Source organism: Chaetodon auriga, chromosome 22 (genome assembly GCF_051107435.1).
Source record: "Chaetodon auriga isolate fChaAug3 chromosome 22, fChaAug3.hap1, whole genome shotgun sequence".
In the NCBI taxonomy this organism is placed as follows: Eukaryota; Metazoa; Chordata; class Actinopteri; order Chaetodontiformes; family Chaetodontidae; genus Chaetodon; species Chaetodon auriga.
The window spans coordinates 2,023,708-2,046,095 of NC_135095.1; the positions used below are offsets into that span (position 1 = coordinate 2,023,708).

A 22,388-nucleotide genomic window follows, 5' to 3' on the forward strand; every position below is an offset into this window, starting at 1 on the left:
AGGGCACCTGACTGTGATGTAAGTTAGTCAGCTTTGCAGGACGCCAGTCAACATCTTTTGAGTCAATGTGATTCTCAGCAACAACCAGTGAAGGTCAGCTAATGCTAAGGGCACCTGACTGTGAGATTCTGCCTTGTCCGTACCGTCACATAGGTTGCCGTGTCCAGGACTTAGCCGCCTGTCAGTGGCACCTTCAATTCATACTTACCTGGCAGGGGAGATACCATGATCAACAAGGTGGTTCACCCATGGCGAGGCGCATCCATTGCACTGAGGGATGTGCTGACCGGTGCGAATTCCCCACATGTGGGAATCTCGACTGTATAATTTGTGGTAGTGGGGGACTGCGTACGCGCTCTTCCCTCATCATAGTGTTGAAGATAAGCAAAGTGGTCATCAGCAACTTAAATTCATCAGCTTTTAGAATGATATGTTGTTGCAGCCCTGTGGTTGCTTTTCAGTAACAGCCAAAAGAGTGATGGCACCTTACTGTGATGAGTTAGTCAGCTTTGCAGGATGCCAGTTAGAGAAAGTTTTGTGTCCCACAAGAAATTGTTATGAAATCTATGTTCAACATTTTTAATGATTATATTCTAAAAGATAAGTCAACTAATGAAAAGAAAAGAAAAGAAAAGAAAAGAAAGCTTTTGCAGGGGAGAGTTCCAAACACGCCTTTGTTTGATAATGTATGACCTGTTTTAGCTGAAGTAACAATTATGGAAAGATTGCAATGGTATTTAAATGGGATAGCTGAAACTTCCATGTCATCACGTCTAAGTAATTTGTGTACTTTGATGTTACCCCTGTAATGGACTTAATGAGCGTCAAAATGTTGAAAAATTGAAATTGTCTTCCGTGGAAGGGAACAGCAACGAGTTGCACTTCTTTTTTGATGGCTCTGCCACTGGGCTGAGCCTCGTGCATTTGTGAATATCAACAGCGCCCTCGGTCACACAAACACACACCAAACGCTCAGGGCTGAGCCAGGGAGCGCCTGGGAGGAGGTGCTAAGCTCCTGCCCTTCTTATGCGCAAGTCAAGTGCTTGCACCACGGCGTGTGCGCACTGTTCCAGGGGGTGGCCTGGGCCAGCAAACGGTTGAACCTCATCGCTTCTCGGCCTTTTGGCTAAGATCAAGTGTAGTATCTGTTCTTATCAGTTTAATATCTGATATGTCCTCTATACGGGGACAACATATTAAATGGATTTTTAGCGCCGGGAGCTGAAAAAGGGGCTTGCTCCGTTCACTCCATGCATCGACCCGGTATTGCAGTGCCGCCGGGAACGGTGCACCTTCCTTCAGCCTTGTGCAAGAGCAAAAGCAAATCTGGACGCAGGCCCAGAGGGCCGTCGCTCGTCTTGACAGCGCATCAAGAGGCGAGGCTCAAAGCGGATGGCGCTCGTGGCATCGCAAGTCGGAGCGGCAGGAATTCAGCCTGTTGGCTGTTGACTGGGAACCCTGGCAGTCTCCTGCTCTCCCATCACTGTGTGTCTGCGGGGGAAGGGGGAAGGAGCAAAGGCGGGATGACGCCTGACAAAAATGCAGCCAGAGCTTGCAGTCGGGACAGTGCAACAAAGAGCGAGGCCTACCATGAGTGTAGTGACTGGGACGACACCAGTCTTCGCTGCCGTACAGGGGAGGGCCGTACTTACTCAGGTTTCTCTTCATATCGCACAAGTCTTTCGCCTTTTACTAAAGACTTCCGTGGAAAGGAACACCAATGAGTTGCACCTATTTTTGGATGGCTCTGCCACTTGGCTGAGCCTCGTTCATTTGTGAATATCAACAGCGCCCTCGGTCACACGAACACACGCACAAAGCGCTCAGGACTGAGCCACGGAGCGCCTGGGAGGAGGTGCCTCAGCGCCTGCCCTTCTTACGCGCAAGTCAAACGCTTGCACCACGCCGTGTGCGCGCTGCTCCAGGGGGTCGCCTGGGCCTGCAAACCGTTAGGGCTGCATGATTTGTGATAGTGGGGGACTGCGTACGTGCTCTCCTCTCATCATAGTGTTGAAGATAAGCAAAGTGGTCATTGACTGTGACCTGAATTCATCAGCTTTTAGACTGACGTGTTGTTGCAGCCCTGTGTTTGCTTTGCCAGAGACGGAGACTGCATGCCAGGTCACTGTTTGTTATGTTTCTCATGGAAAAAACGGAAACAAATTGACGTCCAAAGTGGGCGTACCACGCGTCTTAGTCAAATGACGGAAGTGTTTTGAACCTTTCAGAAACAGACAAAAGAGTCAGGGCACCTGACTGTGATGTAAGTTAGTCAGCTTTGCAGGACGCCAGTCAACATCTTTTGAGTCAATGTGATTCTCAGCAACAACCAGTGAAGGTCAGCTAATGCTAAGGGCACCTGACTGTGAGATTCTGCCTTGTCCGTACCGTCACATAGGTTGCCGTGTCCAGGACTTAGCCGCCTGTCAGTGGCACCTTCAATTCATACTTACCTGGCAGGGGAGATACCATGATCAACAAGGTGGTTCACCCATGGCGAGGCGCATCCATTGCACTGAGGGATGTGCTGACCCGTGCGAATTCCCCACATGTGGGAATCTCGACTGCATAATTTGTGGTAGTGGGGGACTGCGTACGCGCTCTCCCCTCATCATAGTGTTGAAGATAAGCAAAGTGGTCATCAGCAACTTAAATTCATCAGCTTTTAGAATGATATGTTGTTGCAGCCCTGTGGTTGCTTTTCAGTAACAGCCAAAAGAGTGATGGCACCTTACTGTGATGAGTTAGTCAGCTTTGCAGGATGCCAGTTAGAGAAAGTTTTGTGTCCCACAAGAAATTGTTATGAAATCTATGTTCAACATTTTTAATGATTATATTCTAAAAGATAAGTCAACTAATGAAAAGAAAAGAAAAGAAAAGAAAGCTTTTGCAGGGGAGAGTTCCAAACACGCCTTTGTTTGATAATGTATGACCTGTTTTAGCTGAAGTAACAATTATGGAAAGATTGCAATGGTATTTAAATGGGATAGCTGAAACTTCCATGTCATCACGTCTAAGTAATGTGTGTACTTTGATGTTACCCCTGTAATGGACTTAATGAGCGTCAAAATGTTGAAAAATTGAAATTGTCTTCCGTGGAAGGGAACAGCAACGAGTTGCACTTCTTTTTTGATGGCTCTGCCACTGGGCTGAGCCTCGTGCATTTGTGAATATCAACAGCGCCCTCGGTCACACAAACACACACCAAACGCTCAGGGCTGAGCCAGGGAGCGCCTGGGAGGAGGTGCTAAGCTCCTGCCCTTCTTATGCGCAAGTCAAACGCTTGCACCACGGCGTGTGCGCACTGTTCCAGGGGGTGGCCTGGGCCAGCAAACGGTTGAACCTCATCGCTTCTCGGCCTTTTGGCTAAGATCAAGTGTAGTATCTGTTCTTATCAGTTTAATATCTGATATGTCCTCTATACGGGGACAACATATTAAATGGATTTTTAGCGCCGGGAGCTGAAAAAGGGGCTTGCTCCGTTCACTCCATGCATCGACCCGGTATTGCAGTGCCGCCGGGAACGGTGCACCTTCCTTCAGCCTTGTGCAAGAGCAAAAGCAAATCTGGACGCAGGCCCAGAGGCCCGTCGCTCGTCTTGACAGCGCATCAAGAGGCGAGGCTCAAAGCCTATGGCGCTCGTGGCATCGCAAGTCGGAGCGGCAGGAATTCAGCCTGTTGGCTGTTGACTGGGAACCCTGGCAGTCTCCTGCTCTCCCATCACTGTGTGTCTGCGGGGGAAGGGGGAAGGAGCAAAGGCGGGATGACGCCTGACAAAAATGCAGCCAGAGCTTGCAGTCGGGACAGTGCAACAAAGAGCGAGGCCTACCATGAGTGTAGTGACTGGGACGACACCAGTCTTGGCTGCCGTACAGGGGAGGGCCGTACTTACTCAGGTTTCTCTTCATATCGCACAAGTCTTTCGCCTTTTACTAAAGACTTCCGTGGAAAGGAACACCAATGAGTTGCACCTATTTTTGGATGGCTCTGCCACTTGGCTGAGCCTCGTTCATTTGTGAATATCAACAGCGCCCTCGGTCACACAAACACACGCACAAAGCGCTCAGGACTGAGCCACGGAGCGCCTGCCCTTCTTACGCGCAAGTCAAACGCTTGCACCACGCCGTGTGCGCGCTGCTCCAGGGGGTCGCCTGGGCCTGCAAACCGTTAGGGCTGCATGATTTGTGATAGTGGGGGACTGCGTACGCGCTCTCCTCTCATCATAGTGTTGAAGATAAGCAAAGTGGTCATTGACTGTGACCTGAATTCATCAGCTTTTAGACTGACGTGTTGTTGCAGCCCTGTGTTTGCTTTGCCAGAGACGGAGACTGCATGCCAGGTCACTGTTTGTTATGTTTCTCATGGAAAAAACGGAAACAAATTGACGTCCAAAGTGGGCGTACCACGCGTCTTAGTCAAATGACGGAAGTGTTTTGAACCTTTCAGAAACAGACAAAAGAGTCAGGGCACCTGACTGTGATGTAAGTTAGTCAGCTTTGCAGGACGCCAGTCAACATCTTTTGAGTCAATGTGATTCTCAGCAACAACCAGTGAAGGTCAGCTAATGCTAAGGGCACCTGACTGTGAGATTCTGCCTTGTCCGTACCGTCACATAGGTTGCCGTGTCCAGGACTTAGCCGCCTGTCAGTGGCACCTTCAATTCATACTTACCTGGCAGGGGAGATACCATGATCAACAAGGTGGTTCACCCATGGCGAGGCGCATCCATTGCACTGAGGGATGTGCTGACCGGTGCGAATTCCCCACATGTGGGAATCTCGACTGCATAATTTGTGGTAGTGGGGGACTGCGTACGCGCTCTCCCCTCATCATAGTGTTGAAGATAAGCAAAGTGGTCATCAGCAACTTAAATTCATCAGCTTTTAGAATGATATGTTGTTGCAGCCCTGTGGTTGCTTTTCAGTAACAGCCAAAAGAGTGATGGCACCTTACTGTGATGAGTTAGTCAGCTTTGCAGGATGCCAGTTAGAGAAAGTTTTGTGTCCCACAAGAAATTGTTATGAAATCTATGTTCAACATTTTTAATGATTATATTCTAAAAGATAAGTCAACTAATGAAAAGAAAAGAAAAGAAAAGAAAAGAAAGCTTTTGCAGGGGAGAGTTCCAAACACGCCTTTGTTTGATAATGTATGACCTGTTTTAGCTGAAGTAACAATTATGGAAAGATTGCAATGGTATTTAAATGGGATAGCTGAAACTTCCATGTCATCACATCTAAGTAATTTGTGTACTTTGATGTTACCCCTGTAATGGACTTAATGAGCGTCAAAATGTTGAAAAATTGAAATTGTCTTCCGTGGAAGGGAACAGCAACGAGTTGCACTTCTTTTTTGATGGCTCTGCCACTGGGCTGAGCCTCGTGCATTTGTGAATATCAACAGCGCCCTCGGTCACACAAACACACACCAAACGCTCAGGGCTGAGCCAGGGAGCGCCTGGGAGGAGGTGCTAAGCTCCTGCCCTTCTTATGCGCAAGTCAAGCGCTTGCACCACGGCGTGTGCGCACTGTTCCAGGGGGTGGCCTGGGCCAGCAAACGGTTGAACCTCATCGCTTCTCGGCCTTTTGGCTAAGATCAAGTGTAGTATCTGTTCTTATCAGTTTAATATCTGATATGTCCTCTATACGGGGACAACATATTAAATGGATTTTTAGCGCCGGGAGCTGAAAAAGGGGCTTGCTCCGTTCACTCCATGCATCGACCCGGTATTGCAGTGCCGCCGGGAACGGTGCACCTTCCTTCAGCCTTGTGCAAGAGCAAAAGCAAATCTGGACGCAGGCCCAGAGGGCCGTCGCTCGTCTTGACAGCGCATCAAGAGGCGAGGCTCAAAGCGGATGGCGCTCGTGGCATCGCAAGTCGGAGCGGCAGGAATTCAGCCTGTTGGCTGTTGACTGGGAACCCTGGCAGTCTCCTGCTCTCCCATCACTGTGTGTCTGCGGGGGAAGGGGGAAGGAGCAAAGGCGGGATGACGCCTGACAAAAATGCAGCCAGAGCTTGCAGTCGGGACAGTGCAACAAAGAGCGAGGCCTACCATGAGTGTAGTGACTGGGACGACACCCGTCTTGGCTGCCGTACAGGGGAGGGCCGTACTTACTCAGGTTTCTCTTCATATCGCACAAGTCTTTCGCCTTTTACTAAAGACTTCCGTGGAAAGGAACACCAATGAGTTGCACCTATTTTTGGATGGCTCTGCCACTTGGCTGAGCCTCGTTCATTTGTGAATATCAACAGCGCCCTCGGTCACACAAACACACGCACAAAGCGCTCAGGACTGAGCCACGGAGCGCCTGGGAGGAGGTGCCTCAGCGCCTGCCCTTCTTACGCGCAAGTCAAACGCTTGCACCACGCCGTGTGCGCGCTGCTCCAGGGGGTCGCCTGGGCCTGCAAACCGTTAGGGCTGCATGATTTGTGATAGTGGGGGACTGCGTACGCGCTCTCCTCTCATCATAGTGTTGAAGATAAGCAACGTGGTCATTGACTGTGACCTGAATTCATCAGCTTTTAGACTTACGTGTTGTTGCAGCCCTGTGTTTGCTTTGCCAGAGACGGAGACTGCATGCCAGGTCACTGTTTGTTATGTTTCTCATGGAAAAAACGGAAACAAATTGACGTCCAAAGTGGGCGTACCACGCGTCTTAGTCAAATGACGGAAGTTTTGAACCTTTCAGAAACAGACAAAAGAGTCAGGGCACCTGACTGTGATGTAAGTTAGTCAGCTTTGCAGGACGCCAGTCAACATCTTTTGAGTCAATGTGATTCTCAGCAACAACCAGTGAAGGTCAGCTAATGCTAAGGGCACCTGACTGTGAGATTCTGCCTTGTCCGTACCGTCACATAGGTTGCCGTGTCCAGGACTTAGCCGCCTGTCAGTGGCACCTTCAATTCATACTTACCTGGCAGGGGAGATACCATGATCAACAAGGTGGTTTACCCATGGCGAGGCGCATCCATTGCACTGAGGGATGTGCTGACCCGTGCGAATTCCCCACATGTGGGAATCTCGACTGCATAATTTGTGGTAGTGGGGGACTGCGTACGCGCTCTCCCCTCATCATAGTGTTGAAGATAAGCAAAGTGGTCATCAGCAACTTAAATTCATCAGCTTTTAGAATGATATGTTGTTGCAGCCCTGTGGTTGCTTTTCAGTAACAGCCAAAAGAGTGATGGCACCTTACTGTGATGAGTTAGTCAGCTTTGCAGGATGCCAGTTAGAGAAAGTTTTGTGTCCCACAAGAAATTGTTATGAAATCTATGTTCAACATTTTTAATGATTATATTCTAAAAGATAAGTCAACTAATGAAAAGAAAAGAAAAGAAAAGAAAAGAAAGCTTTTGCAGGGGAGAGTTCCAAACACGCCTTTGTTTGATAATGTATGACCTGTTTTAGCTGAAGTAACAATTATGGAAAGATTGCAATGGTATTTAAATGGGATAGCTGAAACTTCCATGTCATCACGTCTAAGTAATGTGTGTACTTTGATGTTACCCCTGTAATGGACTTAATGAGCGTCAAAATGTTGAAAAATTGAAATTATCTTCCGTGGAAGGGAACAGCAACGAGTTGCACTTCTTTTTTGATGGCTCTGCCACTGGGCTGAGCCTCGTGCATTTGTGAATATCAACAGCGCCCTCGGTCACACAAACACACACCAAACGCTCAGGGCTGAGCCAGGGAGCGCCTGGGAGGAGGTGCTAAGCTCCTGCCCTTCTTATGCGCAAGTCAAACGCTTGCACCACGGCGTGTGCGCACTGTTCCAGGGGGTGGCCTGGGCCAGCAAACGGTTGAACCTCATCGCTTCTCGGCCTTTTGGCTAAGATCAAGTGTAGTATCTGTTCTTATCAGTTTAATATCTGATATGTCCTCTATACGGGGACAACATATTAAATGGATTTTTAGCGCCGGGAGCTGAAAAAGGGGCTTGCTCCGTTCACTCCATGCATCGACCCGGTATTGCAGTGCCACCGGGAACGGTGCACCTTCCTTCAGCCTTGTGCAAGAGCCAAAGCAAATGTGGACGCAGGCCGAGAGGGCCGTCGCTCGTCTTGACAGCACATCAAGAGGCGAGGCTCAAAGCGGATGGCGCTCGTGGCATCGCAAGTCGGAGCGGCAGGAATTCAGCCTGTTGGCTGTTGACTGGGAACCCTGGCAGTCTCCTGCTCTCCCATCACTGTGTGTCTGCGGGGGAAGGGGGAAGGAGCAAAGGCGGGATGACGCCTGACAAAAATGCAGCCAGAGCTTGCAGTCGGGACAGTGCAACAAAGAGCGAGGCCTACCATGAGTGTAGTGACTGGGACGACACCAGTCTTGGCTGCCGTACAGGGGAGGGCCGTACTTACTCAGGTTTCTCTTCATATCGCACAAGTCTTTCGCCTTTTACTAAAGACTTCCGTGGAAAGGAACACCAATGAGTTGCACCTATTTTTGGATGGCTCTGCCACTTGGCTGAGCCTCGTTCATTTGTGAATATCAACAGCGCCCTCGGTCACACAAACACACGCATAAAGCGCTCAGGGCTGGGCCACAGAGCGCCTGGGAGGAGGTGCCTCAGCGCCTGCCCTTCTTACGCGCAAGTCAAACGCTTGCACCACGCCGTGTGCGCGCTGCTCCAGGGGGTCGCCTGGGCCTGCAAACCGTTAGGGCTGCATGATTTGTGATAGTGGGGGACTGCGTACGTGCTCTCCTCTCATCATAGTGTTGAAGATAAGCAAAGTGGTCATTGACTGTGACCTGAATTCATCAGCTTTTAGACTGACGTGTTGTTGCAGCCCTGTGTTTGCTTTGCCAGAGACGGAGACTGCATGCCAGGTCACTGTTTGTTATGTTTCTCATGGAAAAAACGGAAACAAATTGACGTCCAAAGTGGGCGTACCACGCGTCTTAGTCAAATGACGGAAGTGTTTTGAACTTTTCAGAAACAGACAAAAGAGTCAGGGCACCTGACTGTGATGTAAGTTAGTCAGCTTTGCAGGACGCCAGTCAACATCTTTTGAGTCAATGTGATTCTCAGCAACAACCAGTGAAGGTCAGCTAATGCTAAGGGCACCTGACTGTGAGATTCTGCCTTGTCCGTACCGTCACATAGGTTGCCGTGTCCAGGACTTAGCCGCCTGTCAGTGGCACCTTCAATTCATACTTACCTGGCAGGGGAGATACCATGATCAACAAGGTGGTTCACCCATGGCGAGGCGCATCCATTGCACTGAGGGATGTGCTGACCCGTGCGAATTCCCCACATGTGGGAATCTCGACTGCATAATTTGTGGTAGTGGGGGACTGCGTACGCGCTCTCCCCTCATCATAGTGTTGAAGATAAGCAAAGTGGTCATCAGCAACTTAAATTCATCAGCTTTTAGAATGATATGTTGTTGCAGCCCTGTGGTTGCTTTTCAGTAACAGCCAAAAGAGTGATGGCACCTTACTGTGATGAGTTAGTCAGCTTTGCAGGATGCCAGTTAGAGAAAGTTTTGTGTCCCACAAGAAATTGTTATGAAATCTATGTTCAACATTTTTAATGATTATATTCTAAAAGATAAGTCAACTAATGAAAAGAAAAGAAAAGAAAAGAAAAGAAAGCTTTTGCAGGGGAGAGTTCCAAACACGCCTTTGTTTGATAATGTATGACCTGTTTTAGCTGAAGTAACAATTATGGAAAGATTGCAATGGTATTTAAATGGGATAGCTGAAACTTCCATGTCATCACGTCTAAGTAATGTGTGTACTTTGATGTTACCCCTGTAATGGACTTAATGAGCGTCAAAATGTTGAAAAATTGAAATTGTCTTCCGTGGAAGGGAACAGCAACGAGTTGCACTTCTTTTTTGATGGCTCTGCCACTGGGCTGAGCCTCGTGCATTTGTGAATATCAACAGCGCCCTCGGTCACACAAACACACACCAAACGCTCAGGGCTGAGCCAGGGAGCGCCTGGGAGGAGGTGCTAAGCTCCTGCCCTTCTTATGCGCAAGTCAAACGCTTGCACCACGGCGTGTGCGCACTGTTCCAGGGGGTGGCCTGGGCCAGCAAACGGTTGAACCTCATCGCTTCTCGGCCTTTTGGCTAAGATCAAGTGTAGTATCTGTTCTTATCAGTTTAATATCTGATATGTCCTCTATACGGGGACAACATATTAAATGGATTTTTAGCGCCGGGAGCTGAAAAAGGGGCTTGCTCCGTTCACTCCATGCATCGACCCGGTATTGCAGTGCCACCGGGAACGGTGCACCTTCCTTCAGCCTTGTGCAAGAGCAAAAGCAAATCTGGACGCAGGCCGAGAGGGCCGTCGCTCGTCTTGACAGCGCATCAAGAGGCGAGGCTCAAAGCGGATGGCGCTCGTGGCATCGCAAGTCGGAGCGGCAGGAATTCAGCCTGTTGGCTGTTGACTGGGAACCCTGGCAGTCTCCTGCTCTCCCATCACTGTGTGTCTGCGGGGGAAGGGGGAAGGAGCAAAGGCGGGATGACGCCTGACAAAAATGCAGCCTGAGCTTGCAGTCGGGACAGTGCAACAAAGAGCGAGGCCTACCATGAGTGTAGTGACTGGGACGACACCAGTCTTGGCTGCCGTACAGGGGAGGGCCGTACTTACTCAGGTTTCTCTTCATATCGCACAAGTCTTTCGCCTTTTACTAAAGACTTCCGTGGAAAGGAACACCAATGAGTTGCACCTATTTTTGGATGGCTCTGCCACTTGGCTGAGCCTCGTTCATTTGTGAATATCAACAGCGCCCTCGGTCACACAAACACACGCACAAAGCGCTCAGGACTGAGCCACGGAGCGCCTGGGAGGAGGTGCCTCAGCGCCTGCCCTTCTTACGCGCAAGTCAAACGCTTGCACCACGCCGTGTGCGCGCTGCTCCAGGGGGTCGCCTGGGCCTGCAAACCGTTAGGGCTGCATGATTTGTGATAGTGGGGGACTGCGTACGCGCTCTCCTCTCATCATAGTGTTGAAGATAAGCAACGTGGTCATTGACTGTGACCTGAATTCATCAGCTTTTAGACTGACGTGTTGTTGCAGCCCTGTGTTTGCTTTGCCAGAGACGGAGACTGCATGCCAGGTCACTGTTTGTTATGTTTCTCATGGAAAAAACGGAAACAAATTGACGTCCAAAGTGGGCGTACCATGCGTCTTAGTCAAATGACGGAAGTGTTTTGAACCTTTCAGAAACAGACAAAAGAGTCAGGGCACCTGACTGTGATGTAAGTTAGTCAGCTTTGCAGGACGCCAGTCAACATCTTTTGAGTCAATGTGATTCTCAGCAACAACCAGTGAAGGTCAGCTAATGCTAAGGGCACCTGACTGTGAGATTCTGCCTTGTCCTTACTGTGATGAGTTAGTCAGCTTTGCAGGATGCCAGTTAGAGAAAGTTTTGTGTCCCACAAGAAATTGTTATGAAATCTATGTTCAACATTTTTAATGATTATATTCTAAAAGATAAGTCAACTAATGAAAAGAAAAGAAAAGAAAAGAAAAGAAAAGAAAAGAAAAGAAAGCTTTTGCAGGGGAGAGTTCCAAACACGCCTTTGTTTGATAATGTATGACCTGTTTTAGCTGAAGTAACAATTATGGAAAGATTGCAATGGTATTTAAATGGGATAGCTGAAACTTCCATGTCATCACGTCTAAGTAATTTGTGTACTTTGATGTTACCCCTGTAATGGACTTAATGAGCGTCAAAATGTTGAAAAATTGAAATTGTCTTCCGTGGAAGGGAACAGCAACGAGTTGCACTTCTTTTTTGATGGCTCTGCCACTGGGCTGAGCCTCGTGCATTTGTGAATATCAACAGCGCCCTCGGTCACACAAACACACACCAAACGCTCAGGGCTGAGCCAGGGAGCGCCTGGGAGGAGGTGCTAAGCTCCTGCCCTTCTTATGCGCAAGTCAAACGCTTGCACCACGGCGTGTGCGCACTGTTCCAGGGGGTGGCCTGGGCCAGCAAACGGTTGAACCTCATCGCTTCTCGGCCTTTTGGCTAAGATCAAGTGTAGTATCTGTTCTTATCAGTTTAATATCTGATATGTCCTCTATACGGGGACAACATATTAAATGGATTTTTAGCGCCGGGAGCTGAAAAAGGGGCTTGCTCCGTTCACTCCATGCATCGACCCGGTATTGCAGTGCCGCCGGGAACGGTGCACCTTCCTTCAGCCTTGTGCAAGAGCAAAAGCAAATCTGGACGCAGGCCCAGAGGGCCGTCGCTCGTCTTGACAGCGCATCAAGAGGCGAGGCTCAAAGCGGATGGCGCTCGTGGCATCGCAAGTCGGAGCGGCAGGAATTCAGCCTGTTGGCTGTTGACTGGGAACCCTGGCAGTCTCCTGCTCTCCCATCACTGTGTGTCTGCGGGGGAAGGGGGAAGGAGCAAAGGCGGGATGACGCCTGACAAAAATGCAGCCAGAGCTTGCAGTCGGGACAGTGCAACAAAGAGCGAGGCCTACCATGAGTGTAGTGACTGGGACGACACCAGTCTTGGCTGCCGTACAGGGGAGGGCCGTACTTACTCAGGTTTCTCTTCATATCGCACAAGTCTTTCGCCTTTTACTAAAGACTTCCGTGGAAAGGAACACCAATGAGTTGCACCTATTTTTGGATGGCTCTGCCACTTGGCTGAGCCTCGTTTATTTGTGAATATCAACAGCGCCCTCGGTCACACAAACACACGCACAAAGCGCTCAGGACTGAGCCACGGAGCGCCTGGGAGGAGGTGCCTCAGCGCCTGCCCTTCTTACGCGCAAGTCAAACGCTTGCACCACGCCGTGTGCGCGCTGCTCCAGGGGGTCGCCTGGGCCTGCAAACCGTTAGGGCTGCATGATTTGTGATAGTGGGGGACTGCGTACGTGCTCTCCTCTCATCATAGTGTTGAAGATAAGCAAAGTGGTCATTGACTGTGACCTGAATTCATCAGCTTTTAGACTGACGTGTTGTTGCAGCCCTGTGTTTGCTTTGCCAGAGACGGAGACTGCATGCCAGGTCACTGTTTGTTATGTTTCTCATGGAAAAAACGGAAACAAATTGACGTCCAAAGTGGGCGTACCACGCGTCTTAGTCAAATGACGGAAGTGTTTTGAACCTTTCAGAAACAGACAAAAGAGTCAGGGCACCTGACTGTGATGTAAGTTAGTCAGCTTTGCAGGACGCCAGTCAACATCTTTTGAGTCAATGTGATTCTCAGCAATAACCAGTGAAGGTCAGCTAATGCTAAGGGCACCTGACTGTGAGATTCTGCCTTGTCCGTACCGTCACATAGGTTGCCGTGTCCAGGACTTAGCCGCCTGTCAGTGGCACCTTCAATTCATACTTACCTGGCAGGGGAGATACCATGATCAACAAGGTGGTTCACCCATGGCGAGGCGCATCCATTGCACTGAGGGATGTGCTGACCCGTGCGAATTCCCCACATGTGGGAATCTCGATTGCATAATTTGTGGTAGTGGGGGACTGCGTACGCGCTCTCCCCTCATCATAGTGTTGAAGATAAGCAAAGTGGTCATCAGCAACTTAAATTCATCAGCTTTTAGAATGATATGTTGTTGCAGCCCTGTGGTTGCTTTTCAGTAACAGCCAAAAGAGTGATGGCACCTTACTGTGATGAGTTAGTCAGCTTTGCAGGATGCCAGTTAGAGAAAGTTTTGTGTCCCACAAGAAATTGTTATGAAATCTATGTTCAACATTTTTAATGATTATATTCTAAAAGATAAGTCAACTAATGAAAAGAAAAGAAAAGAAAAGAAAAGAAAAGAAAAGAAAAGAAAGCTTTTGCAGGGGAGAGTTCCAAACATGCCTTTGTTTGATAATGTATGACCTGTTTTAGCTGAAGTAACAATTATGGAAAGATTGCAATGGTATTTAAATGGGATAGCTGAAACTTCCATGTCATCACGTCTAAGTAATTTGTGTACTTTGATGTTACCCCTGTAATGGACTTAATGAGCGTCAAAATGTTGAAAAATTGAAATTGTCTTCCGTGGAAGGGAACAGCAACGAGTTGCACTTCTTTTTTGATGGCTCTGCCACTGGGCTGAGCCTCGTGCATTTGTGAATATCAACAGCGCCCTCGGTCACACAAACACACACCAAACGCTCAGGGCTGAGCCAGGGAGCGCCTGGGAGGAGGTGCTAAGGCTGAGCCTCGTTCATTTGTGAATATCAACAGCGCCCTCGGTCACACAAACACACGCACAAAGCGCTCAGGACTGAGCCACGGAGCGCCTGCCCTTCTTACGCGCAAGTCAAACGCTTGCACCACGCCGTGTGCGCGCTGCTCCAGGGGGTCGCCTGGGCCTGCAAACCGTTAGGGCTGCATGATTTGTGATAGTGGGGGACTGCGTACGCGCTCTCCTCACATCATAGTGTTGAAGATAAGCAAAGTGGTCATTGACTGTGACCTGAATTCATCAGCTTTTAGACTGACGTGTTGTTGCAGCCCTGTGTTTGCTTTGCCAGAGACGGAGACTGCATGCCAGGTCACTGTTTGTTATGTTTCTCATGGAAAAAACGGAAACAAATTGACGTCCAAAGTGGGCGTACCACGCGTCTTAGTCAAATGACGGAAGTGTTTTGAACCTTTCAGAAACAGACAAAAGAGTCAGGGCACCTGACTGTGATGTAAGTTAGTCAGCTTTGCAGGACGCCAGTCAACATCTTTTGAGTCAATGTGATTCTCAGCAACAACCAGTGAAGGTCAGCTAATGCTAAGGGCACCTGACTGTGAGATTCTGCCTTGTCCGTACCGTCACATAGGTTGCCGTGTCCAGGACTTAGCCGCCTGTCAGTGGCACCTTCAATTCATACTTACCTGGCAGGGGAGATACCATGATCAACAAGGTGGTTCACCCATGGCGAGGCGCATCCATTGCACTGAGGGATGTGCTGACCGGTGCGAATTCCCCACATGTGGGAATCTCGACTGTATAATTTGTGGTAGTGGGGGACTGCGTACGCGCTCTTCCCTCATCATAGTGTTGAAGATAAGCAAAGTGGTCATCAGCAACTTAAATTCATCAGCTTTTAGAATGATATGTTGTTGCAGCCCTGTGGTTGCTTTTCAGTAACAGCCAAAAGAGTGATGGCACCTTACTGTGATGAGTTAGTCAGCTTTGCAGGATGCCAGTTAGAGAAAGTTTTGTGTCCCACAAGAAATTGTTATGAAATCTATGTTCAACATTTTTAATGATTATATTCTAAAAGATAAGTCAACTAATGAAAAGAAAAGAAAAGAAAAGAAAAGAAAGCTTTTGCAGGGGAGAGTTCCAAACACGCCTTTGTTTGATAATGTATGACCTGTTTTAGCTGAAGTAACAATTATGGAAAGATTGCAATGGTATTTAAATGGGATAGCTGAAACTTCCATGTCATCACGTCTAAGTAATTTGTGTACTTTGATGTTACCCCTGTAATGGACTTAATGAGCGTCAAAATGTTGAAAAATTGAAATTGTCTTCCGTGGAAGGGAACAGCAACGAGTTGCACTTCTTTTTTGATGGCTCTGCCACTGGGCTGAGCCTCGTGCATTTGTGAATATCAACAGCGCCCTCGGTCACACAAACACACACCAAACGCTCAGGGCTGAGCCAGGGAGCGCCTGGGAGGAGGTGCTAAGCTCCTGCCCTTCTTATGCGCAAGTCAAACGCTTGCACCACGGCGTGTGCGCACTGTTCCAGGGGGTGGCCTGGGCCAGCAAACGGTTGAACCTCATCGCTTCTCGGCCTTTTGGCTAAGATCAAGTGTAGTATCTGTTCTTATCAGTTTAATATCTGATATGTCCTCTATACGGGGACAACATATTAAATGGATTTTTAGCGCCGGGAGCTGAAAAAGGGGCTTGCTCCGTTCACTCCATGCATCGACCCGGTATTGCAGTGCCGCCGGGAACGGTGCACCTTCCTTCAGCCTTGTGCAAGAGCAAAAGCAAATCTGGACGCAGGCCCAGAGGGCCGTCGCTCGTCTTGACAGCGCATCAAGAGGCGAGGCTCAAAGCGGATGGCGCTCGTGGCATCGCAAGTCGGAGCGGCAGGAATTCAGCCTGTTGGCTGTTGACTGGGAACCCTGGCAGTCTCCTGCTCTCCCATCACTGTGTGTCTGCGGGGGAAGGGGGAAGGAGCAAAGGCGGGATGACGCCTGACAAAAATGCAGCCAGAGCTTGCAGTCGGGACAGTGCAACAAAGAACGAGGCCTACCATGAGTGTAGTGACTGGGACGACACCAGTCTTGGCTGCCGTACAGGGGAGGGCCGTACTTACTCAGGTTTCTCTTCATATCGCACAAGTCTTTCGCCTTTTACTAAAGACTTCCGTGGAAAGGAACACCAATGAGTTGCACCTATTTTTGGATGGCTCTGCCACTTGGCTGAGCCTCGTTCATTTGTGAATATCAACAGCGCCCTCGGTCACACAAACACACGCACAAAGCGCTCAGGACTGAGCCACGGAGCGCCTGGGAGGAGGTGCCTCAGCGCCTGCCCTTCTTACGCGCAAGTCAAACGCTTGCACCACGCCGTGTGCGCGCTGCTCCAGGGGGTCGCCTGGGCCTGCAAACCGTTAGGGCTGCATGATTTGTGATAGTGGGGGACTGCGTACGTGCTCTCCTCTCATCATAGTGTTGAAGATAAGCAAAGTGGTCATTGACTGTGACCTGAATTCATCAGCTTTTAGACTGACGTGTTGTTGCAGCCCTGTGTTTGCTTTGCCAGAGACGGAGACTGCATGCCAGGTCACTGTTTGTTATGTTTCTCATGGAAAAAACAGAAACAAATTGACGTCCAAAGTGGGCGTACCACGCGTCTTAGTCAAATGACGGAAGTGTTTTGAACCTTTCAGAAACAGACAAAAGAGTCAGGGCACCTGACTGTGATGTAAGTTAGTCAGCTTTGCAGGACGCCAGTCAACATCTTTTGAGTCAATGTGATTCTCAGCAACAACCAGTGAAGGTCAGCTAATGCTAAGGGCACCTGACTGTGAGATTCTGCCTTGTCCGTACCGTCACATAGGTTGCCGTGTCCAGGACTTAGCCGCCTGTCAGTGGCACCTTCAATTCATACTTACCTGGCAGGGGAGATACCATGATCAACAAGGTGGTTCACCCATGGCGAGGCGCATCCATTGCACTGAGGGATGTGCTGACCGGTGCGAATTCCCCACATGTGGGAATCTCGACTGCATAATTTGTGGTAGTGGGGGACTGCGTACGCGCTCTCCCTTCATCATAGTGTTGAAGATAAGCAAAGTGGTCATCAGCAACTTAAATTCATCAGCTTTTAGAATGATATGTTGTTGCAGCCCTGTGGTTGCTTTTCAGTAACAGCCAAAAGAGTGATGGCACCTTACTGTGATGAGTTAGTCAGCTTTGCAGGATGCCAATTAGAGAAAGTTTTGTGTCCCACAAGAAATTGTTATGAAATCTATGTTCAACATTTTTAATGATTATATTCTAAAAGATAAGTCAACTAATGAAAAGAAAAGAAAAGAAAAGAAAAGAAAGCTTTTGCAGGGGAGAGTTCCAAACACGCCTTTGTTTGATAATGTATGACCTGTTTTAGCTGAAGTAACAATTATGGAAAGATTGCAATGGTATTTAAATGGGATAGCTGAAACTTCCATGTCATCACGTCTAAGTAATGTGTGTACTTTGATGTTACCCCTGTAATGGACTTAATGAGCGTCAAAATGTTGAAAAATTGAAATTATCTTCCGTGGAAGGGAACAGCAACGAGTTGCACTTCTTTTTTGATGGCTCTGCCACTGGGCTGAGCCTCGTGCATTTGTGAATATCAACAGCGCCCTCGGTCACACAAACACACACCAAACGCTCAGGGCTGAGCCAGGGAGCGCCTGGGAGGAGGTGCTAAGCTCCTGCCCTTCTTATGCGCAAGTCAAACGCTTGCACCACGGCGTGTGCGCACTGTTCCAGGGGGTGGCCTGGGCCAGCAAACGGTTGAACCTCATCGCTTCTCGGCCTTTTGGCTAAGATCAAGTGTAGTATCTGTTCTTATCAGTTTAATATCTGATATGTCCTCTATACGGGGACAACATATTAAATGGATTTTTAGCGCCGGGAGCTGAAAAAGGGGCTTGCTCCGTTCACTCCATGCATCGACCCGGTATTGCAGTGCCGCCGGGAACGGTGCACCTTCCTTCAGCCTTGTGCAAGAGCAAAAGCAAATCTGGACGCAGGCCCAGAGGGCCGTCGCTCATCTTGACAGCGCATCAAGAGGCGAGGCTCAAAGCGGATGGCGCTCGTGGCATCGCAAGTCGGAGCGGCAGGAATTCAGCCTGTTGGCTGTTGACTGGGAACCCTGGCAGTCTCCTGCTCTCCCATCACTGTGTGTCTGCGGGGGAAGGGGGAAGGAGCAAAGGCGGGATGACGCCTGACAAAAATGCAGCCAGAGCTTGCAGTCGGGACAGTGCAACAAAGAGCGAGGCCTACCATGAGTGTAGTGACTGGGACGACACCAGTCTTGGCTGCCGTACAGGGGAGGGCCGTACTTACTCAGGTTTCTCTTCATATCGCACAAGTCTTTCGCCTTTTACTAAAGACTTCCGTGGAAAGGAACACCAATGAGTTGCACCTATTTTTGGATGGCTCTGCCACTTGGCTGAGCCTCGTTTATTTGTGAATATCAACAGCGCCCTCGGTCACACAAACACACGCACAAAGCGCTCAGGACTGAGCCACGGAGCGCCTGGGAGGAGGTGCCTCAGCGCCTGCCCTTCTTACGCGCAAGTCAAACGCTTGCACCACGCCGTGTGCGCGCTGCTCCAGGGGGTCGCCTGGGCCTGCAAACCGTTAGGGCTGCATGATTTGTGATAGTGGGGGACTGCGTACGCGCTCTCCTCTCATCATAGTGTTGAAGATAAGCAAAGTGGTCATTGACTGTGACCTGAATTCATCAGCTTTTAGACTGACGTGTTGTTGCAGCCCTGTGTTTGCTTTGCCAGAGACGGAGACTGCATGCCAGGTCACTGTTTGTTATGTTTCTCATGGAAAAAACGGAAACAAATTGACGTCCAAAGTGGGCGTACCACGCGTCTTAGTCAAATGACGGAAGTGTTTTGAACTTTTCAGAAACAGACAAAAGAGTCAGGGCACCTGACTGTGATGTAAGTTAGTCAGCTTTGCAGGACGCCAGTCAACATCTTTTGAGTCAATGTGATTCTCAGCAACAACCAGTGAAGGTCAGCTAATGCTAAGGGCACCTGACTGTGAGATTCTGCCTTGTCCGTACCGTCACATAGGTTGCCGTGTCCAGGACTTAGCCGCCTGTCAGTGGCACCTTCAATTCATACTTACCTGGCAGGGGAGATACCATGATCAACAAGGTGGTTCACCCATGGCGAGGCGCATCCATTGCACTGAGGGATGTGCTGACCGGTGCGAATTCCCCACATGTGGGAATCTCGACTGCATAATTTGTGGTAGTGGGGGACTGCGTACGCGCTCTCCCCTCATCATAGTGTTGAAGATAAGCAAAGTGGTCATCAGCAACTTAAATTCATCAGCTTTTAGAATGATATGTTGTTGCAGCCCTGTGGTTGCTTTTCAGTAACAGCCAAAAGAGTGATGGCACCTTACTGTGATGAGTTAGTCAGCTTTGCAGGATGCCAGTTAGAGAAAGTTTTGTGTCCCACAAGAAATTGTTATGAAATCTATGTTCAACATTTTTAATGATTATATTCTAAAAGATAAGTCAACTAATGAAAAGAAAAGAAAAGAAAAGAAAAGAAAGCTTTTGCAGGGGAGAGTTCCAAACACGCCTTTGTTTGATAATGTATGACCTGTTTTAGCTGAAGTAACAATTATGGAAAGATTGCAATGGTATTTAAATGGGATAGCTGAAACTTCCATGTCATCACGTCTAAGTAATGTGTGTACTTTGATGTTACCCCTGTAATGGACTTAATGAGCGTCAAAATGTTGAAAAATTGAAATTATCTTCCGTGGAAGGGAACAGCAACGAGTTGCACTTCTTTTTTGATGGCTCTGCCACTGGGCTGAGCCTCGTGCATTTGTGAATATCAACAGCGCCCTCGGTCACACAAACACACACCAAACGCTCAGGGCTGAGCCAGGGAGCGCCTGGGAGGAGGTGCTAAGCTCCTGCCCTTCTTATGCGCAAGTCAAACGCTTGCACCACGGCGTGTGCGCACTGTTCCAGGGGGTGGCCTGGGCCAGCAAACGGTTGAACCTCATCGCTTCTCGGCCTTTTGGCTAAGATCAAGTGTAGTATCTGTTCTTATCAGTTTAATATCTGATATGTCCTCTATACGGGGACAACATATTAAATGGATTTTTAGCGCCGGGAGCTGAAAAAGGGGCTTGCTCCGTTCACTCCATGCATCGACCCGGTATTGCAGTGCCGCCGGGAACGGTGCACCTTCCTTCAGCCTTGTGCAAGAGCAAAAGCAAATCTGGACGCAGGCCCAGAGGGCCGTCGCTCGTCTTGACAGCGCATCAAGAGGCGAGGCTCAAAGCGGATGGCGCTCGTGGCATCGCAAGTCGGAGCGGCAGGAATTCAGCCTGTTGGCTGTTGACTGGGAACCCTGGCAGTCTCCTGCTCTCCCATCACTGTGTGTCTGCGGGGGAAGGGGGAAGGAGCAAAGGCGGGATGACGCCTGACAAAAATGCAGCCAGAGCTTGCAGTCGGGACAGTGCAACAAAGAGCGAGGCCTACCATGAGTGTAGTGACTGGGACGACACCAGTCTTGGCTGCCGTACAGGGGAGGGCCGTACTTACTCAGGTTTCTCTTCATATCGCACAAGTCTTTCGCCTTTTACTAAAGACTTCCGTGGAAAGGAACACCAATGAGTTGCACCTATTTTTGGATGGCTCTGCCACTTGGCTGAGCCTCGTTTATTTGTGAATATCAACAGCGCCCTCGGTCACACAAACACACGCACAAAGCGCTCAGGACTGAGCCACGGAGCGCCTGGGAGGAGGTGCCTCAGCGCCTGCCCTTCTTACGCGCAAGTCAAACGCTTGCACCACGCCGTGTGCGCGCTGCTCCAGGGGGTCGCCTGGGCCTGCAAACCGTTAGGGCTGCATGATTTGTGATAGTGGGGGACTGCGTACGCGCTCTCCTCTCATCATAGTGTTGAAGATAAGCAAAGTGGTCATTGACTGTGACCTGAATTCATCAGCTTTTAGACTGACGTGTTGTTGCAGCCCTGTGTTTGCTTTGCCAGAGACGGAGACTGCATGCCAGGTCACTGTTTGTTATGTTTCTCATGGAAAAAACGGAAACAAATTGACGTCCAAAGTGGGCGTACCACGCGTCTTAGTCAAATGACGGAAGTGTTTTGAACCTTTCAGAAACAGACAAAAGAGTCAGGGCACCTGACTGTGATGTAAGTTAGTCAGCTTTGCAGGACGCCAGTCAACATCTTTTGAGTCAATGTGATTCTCAGCAATAACCAGTGAAGGTCAGCTAATGCTAAGGGCACCTGACTGTGAGATTCTGCCTTGTCCGTACCGTCACATAGGTTGCCGTGTCCAGGACTTAGCCGCCTGTCAGTGGCACCTTCAATTCATACTTACCTGGCAGGGGAGATACCATGATCAACAAGGTGGTTCACCCATGGCGAGGCGCATCCATTGCACTGAGGGATGTGCTGACCCGTGCGAATTCCCCACATGTGGGAATCTCGATTGCATAATTTGTGGTAGTGGGGGACTGCGTACGCGCTCTCCCCTCATCATAGTGTTGAAGATAAGCAAAGTGGTCATCAGCAACTTAAATTCATCAGCTTTTAGAATGATATGTTGTTGCAGCCCTGTGGTTGCTTTTCAGTAACAGCCAAAAGAGTGATGGCACCTTACTGTGATGAGTTAGTCAGCTTTGCAGGATGCCAGTTAGAGAAAGTTTTGTGTCCCACAAGAAATTGTTATGAAATCTATGTTCAACATTTTTAATGATTATATTCTAAAAGATAAGTCAACTAATGAAAAGAAAAGAAAAGAAAAGAAAAGAAAAGAAAAGAAAGCTTTTGCAGGGGAGAGTTCCAAACACGCCTTTGTTTGATAATGTATGACCTGTTTTAGGTGAAGTAACAATTATGGAAAGATTGCAATGGTATTTAAATGGGATAGCTGAAACTTCCATGTCATCACGTCTAAGTAATTTGTGTACTTTGATGTTACCCCTGTAATGGACTTAATGAGCGTCAAAATGTTGAAAAATTGAAATTGTCTTCCGTGGAAGGGAACAGCAACGAGTTGCACTTCTTTTTTGATGGCTCTGCCACTGGGCTGAGCCTCGTGCATTTGTGAATATCAACAGCGCCCTCGGTCACACAAACACACACCAAACGCTCAGGGCTGAGCCAGGGAGCGCCTGGGAGGAGGTGCTAAGCTCCTGCCCTTCTTATGCGCAAGTCAAAC

The 22,388-nt window shown here is 49.0% G+C and overlaps 28 non-coding genes across 28 annotated transcripts; all 28 read left to right on the plus strand.

The window, feature by feature from the left end:
- Nucleotides 1-200: 200 nt before the first annotated feature.
- LOC143315338 (U1 spliceosomal RNA) lies at nucleotides 201-365 on the plus strand. Its single transcript, XR_013075913.1, has one exon. It is a non-coding gene; the product is annotated as a U1 spliceosomal RNA (small nuclear RNA).
- A 741-nt stretch (nucleotides 366-1,106) lies between these two features.
- Nucleotides 1,107-1,297, plus strand: LOC143315388 (U2 spliceosomal RNA). Its single transcript, XR_013075963.1, has one exon. It is a non-coding gene; the product is annotated as a U2 spliceosomal RNA (small nuclear RNA).
- Nucleotides 1,298-1,648: 351 nt separating this feature from the next.
- Nucleotides 1,649-1,766, plus strand: LOC143315502 (U5 spliceosomal RNA). The gene has a single exon (XR_013076073.1). It is a non-coding gene; the product is annotated as a U5 spliceosomal RNA (small nuclear RNA).
- Nucleotides 1,767-2,445: 679 nt separating this feature from the next.
- On the plus strand, nucleotides 2,446-2,610 carry LOC143315588 (U1 spliceosomal RNA). The gene has a single exon (XR_013076158.1). It is a non-coding gene; the product is annotated as a U1 spliceosomal RNA (small nuclear RNA).
- A 736-nt stretch (nucleotides 2,611-3,346) lies between these two features.
- On the plus strand, nucleotides 3,347-3,537 carry LOC143315389 (U2 spliceosomal RNA). The gene has a single exon (XR_013075964.1). It is a non-coding gene; the product is annotated as a U2 spliceosomal RNA (small nuclear RNA).
- Nucleotides 3,538-3,888: 351 nt separating this feature from the next.
- LOC143315503 (U5 spliceosomal RNA) lies at nucleotides 3,889-4,006 on the plus strand. Its single transcript, XR_013076074.1, has one exon. It is a non-coding gene; the product is annotated as a U5 spliceosomal RNA (small nuclear RNA).
- A 657-nt stretch (nucleotides 4,007-4,663) lies between these two features.
- LOC143315314 (U1 spliceosomal RNA) lies at nucleotides 4,664-4,828 on the plus strand. The gene has a single exon (XR_013075889.1). It is a non-coding gene; the product is annotated as a U1 spliceosomal RNA (small nuclear RNA).
- Nucleotides 4,829-5,569: 741 nt separating this feature from the next.
- Nucleotides 5,570-5,760, plus strand: LOC143315390 (U2 spliceosomal RNA). The gene has a single exon (XR_013075965.1). It is a non-coding gene; the product is annotated as a U2 spliceosomal RNA (small nuclear RNA).
- Nucleotides 5,761-6,111: 351 nt separating this feature from the next.
- On the plus strand, nucleotides 6,112-6,229 carry LOC143315504 (U5 spliceosomal RNA). Its single transcript, XR_013076075.1, has one exon. It is a non-coding gene; the product is annotated as a U5 spliceosomal RNA (small nuclear RNA).
- A 677-nt stretch (nucleotides 6,230-6,906) lies between these two features.
- LOC143315579 (U1 spliceosomal RNA) lies at nucleotides 6,907-7,071 on the plus strand. The gene has a single exon (XR_013076149.1). It is a non-coding gene; the product is annotated as a U1 spliceosomal RNA (small nuclear RNA).
- Nucleotides 7,072-7,812: 741 nt separating this feature from the next.
- Nucleotides 7,813-8,003, plus strand: LOC143315351 (U2 spliceosomal RNA). Its single transcript, XR_013075926.1, has one exon. It is a non-coding gene; the product is annotated as a U2 spliceosomal RNA (small nuclear RNA).
- A 351-nt stretch (nucleotides 8,004-8,354) lies between these two features.
- Nucleotides 8,355-8,472, plus strand: LOC143315505 (U5 spliceosomal RNA). Its single transcript, XR_013076076.1, has one exon. It is a non-coding gene; the product is annotated as a U5 spliceosomal RNA (small nuclear RNA).
- Nucleotides 8,473-9,151: 679 nt separating this feature from the next.
- On the plus strand, nucleotides 9,152-9,316 carry LOC143315308 (U1 spliceosomal RNA). Its single transcript, XR_013075883.1, has one exon. It is a non-coding gene; the product is annotated as a U1 spliceosomal RNA (small nuclear RNA).
- Nucleotides 9,317-10,057: 741 nt separating this feature from the next.
- Nucleotides 10,058-10,248, plus strand: LOC143315353 (U2 spliceosomal RNA). The gene has a single exon (XR_013075928.1). It is a non-coding gene; the product is annotated as a U2 spliceosomal RNA (small nuclear RNA).
- Nucleotides 10,249-10,599: 351 nt separating this feature from the next.
- On the plus strand, nucleotides 10,600-10,717 carry LOC143315506 (U5 spliceosomal RNA). The gene has a single exon (XR_013076077.1). It is a non-coding gene; the product is annotated as a U5 spliceosomal RNA (small nuclear RNA).
- A 1,253-nt stretch (nucleotides 10,718-11,970) lies between these two features.
- On the plus strand, nucleotides 11,971-12,161 carry LOC143315391 (U2 spliceosomal RNA). Its single transcript, XR_013075966.1, has one exon. It is a non-coding gene; the product is annotated as a U2 spliceosomal RNA (small nuclear RNA).
- A 351-nt stretch (nucleotides 12,162-12,512) lies between these two features.
- Nucleotides 12,513-12,630, plus strand: LOC143315507 (U5 spliceosomal RNA). The gene has a single exon (XR_013076078.1). It is a non-coding gene; the product is annotated as a U5 spliceosomal RNA (small nuclear RNA).
- A 679-nt stretch (nucleotides 12,631-13,309) lies between these two features.
- Nucleotides 13,310-13,474, plus strand: LOC143315584 (U1 spliceosomal RNA). Its single transcript, XR_013076154.1, has one exon. It is a non-coding gene; the product is annotated as a U1 spliceosomal RNA (small nuclear RNA).
- Nucleotides 13,475-14,802: 1,328 nt separating this feature from the next.
- On the plus strand, nucleotides 14,803-14,967 carry LOC143315339 (U1 spliceosomal RNA). The gene has a single exon (XR_013075914.1). It is a non-coding gene; the product is annotated as a U1 spliceosomal RNA (small nuclear RNA).
- A 741-nt stretch (nucleotides 14,968-15,708) lies between these two features.
- LOC143315392 (U2 spliceosomal RNA) lies at nucleotides 15,709-15,899 on the plus strand. The gene has a single exon (XR_013075967.1). It is a non-coding gene; the product is annotated as a U2 spliceosomal RNA (small nuclear RNA).
- A 351-nt stretch (nucleotides 15,900-16,250) lies between these two features.
- LOC143315508 (U5 spliceosomal RNA) lies at nucleotides 16,251-16,368 on the plus strand. Its single transcript, XR_013076079.1, has one exon. It is a non-coding gene; the product is annotated as a U5 spliceosomal RNA (small nuclear RNA).
- Nucleotides 16,369-17,047: 679 nt separating this feature from the next.
- Nucleotides 17,048-17,212, plus strand: LOC143315324 (U1 spliceosomal RNA). The gene has a single exon (XR_013075899.1). It is a non-coding gene; the product is annotated as a U1 spliceosomal RNA (small nuclear RNA).
- Nucleotides 17,213-17,953: 741 nt separating this feature from the next.
- On the plus strand, nucleotides 17,954-18,144 carry LOC143315393 (U2 spliceosomal RNA). The gene has a single exon (XR_013075968.1). It is a non-coding gene; the product is annotated as a U2 spliceosomal RNA (small nuclear RNA).
- A 351-nt stretch (nucleotides 18,145-18,495) lies between these two features.
- LOC143315509 (U5 spliceosomal RNA) lies at nucleotides 18,496-18,613 on the plus strand. The gene has a single exon (XR_013076080.1). It is a non-coding gene; the product is annotated as a U5 spliceosomal RNA (small nuclear RNA).
- Nucleotides 18,614-19,292: 679 nt separating this feature from the next.
- LOC143315315 (U1 spliceosomal RNA) lies at nucleotides 19,293-19,457 on the plus strand. Its single transcript, XR_013075890.1, has one exon. It is a non-coding gene; the product is annotated as a U1 spliceosomal RNA (small nuclear RNA).
- Nucleotides 19,458-20,198: 741 nt separating this feature from the next.
- On the plus strand, nucleotides 20,199-20,389 carry LOC143315394 (U2 spliceosomal RNA). Its single transcript, XR_013075969.1, has one exon. It is a non-coding gene; the product is annotated as a U2 spliceosomal RNA (small nuclear RNA).
- Nucleotides 20,390-20,740: 351 nt separating this feature from the next.
- On the plus strand, nucleotides 20,741-20,858 carry LOC143315510 (U5 spliceosomal RNA). The gene has a single exon (XR_013076081.1). It is a non-coding gene; the product is annotated as a U5 spliceosomal RNA (small nuclear RNA).
- Nucleotides 20,859-21,537: 679 nt separating this feature from the next.
- On the plus strand, nucleotides 21,538-21,702 carry LOC143315585 (U1 spliceosomal RNA). Its single transcript, XR_013076155.1, has one exon. It is a non-coding gene; the product is annotated as a U1 spliceosomal RNA (small nuclear RNA).
- The last annotated feature ends 686 nt before the right edge of the window (nucleotides 21,703-22,388 follow it).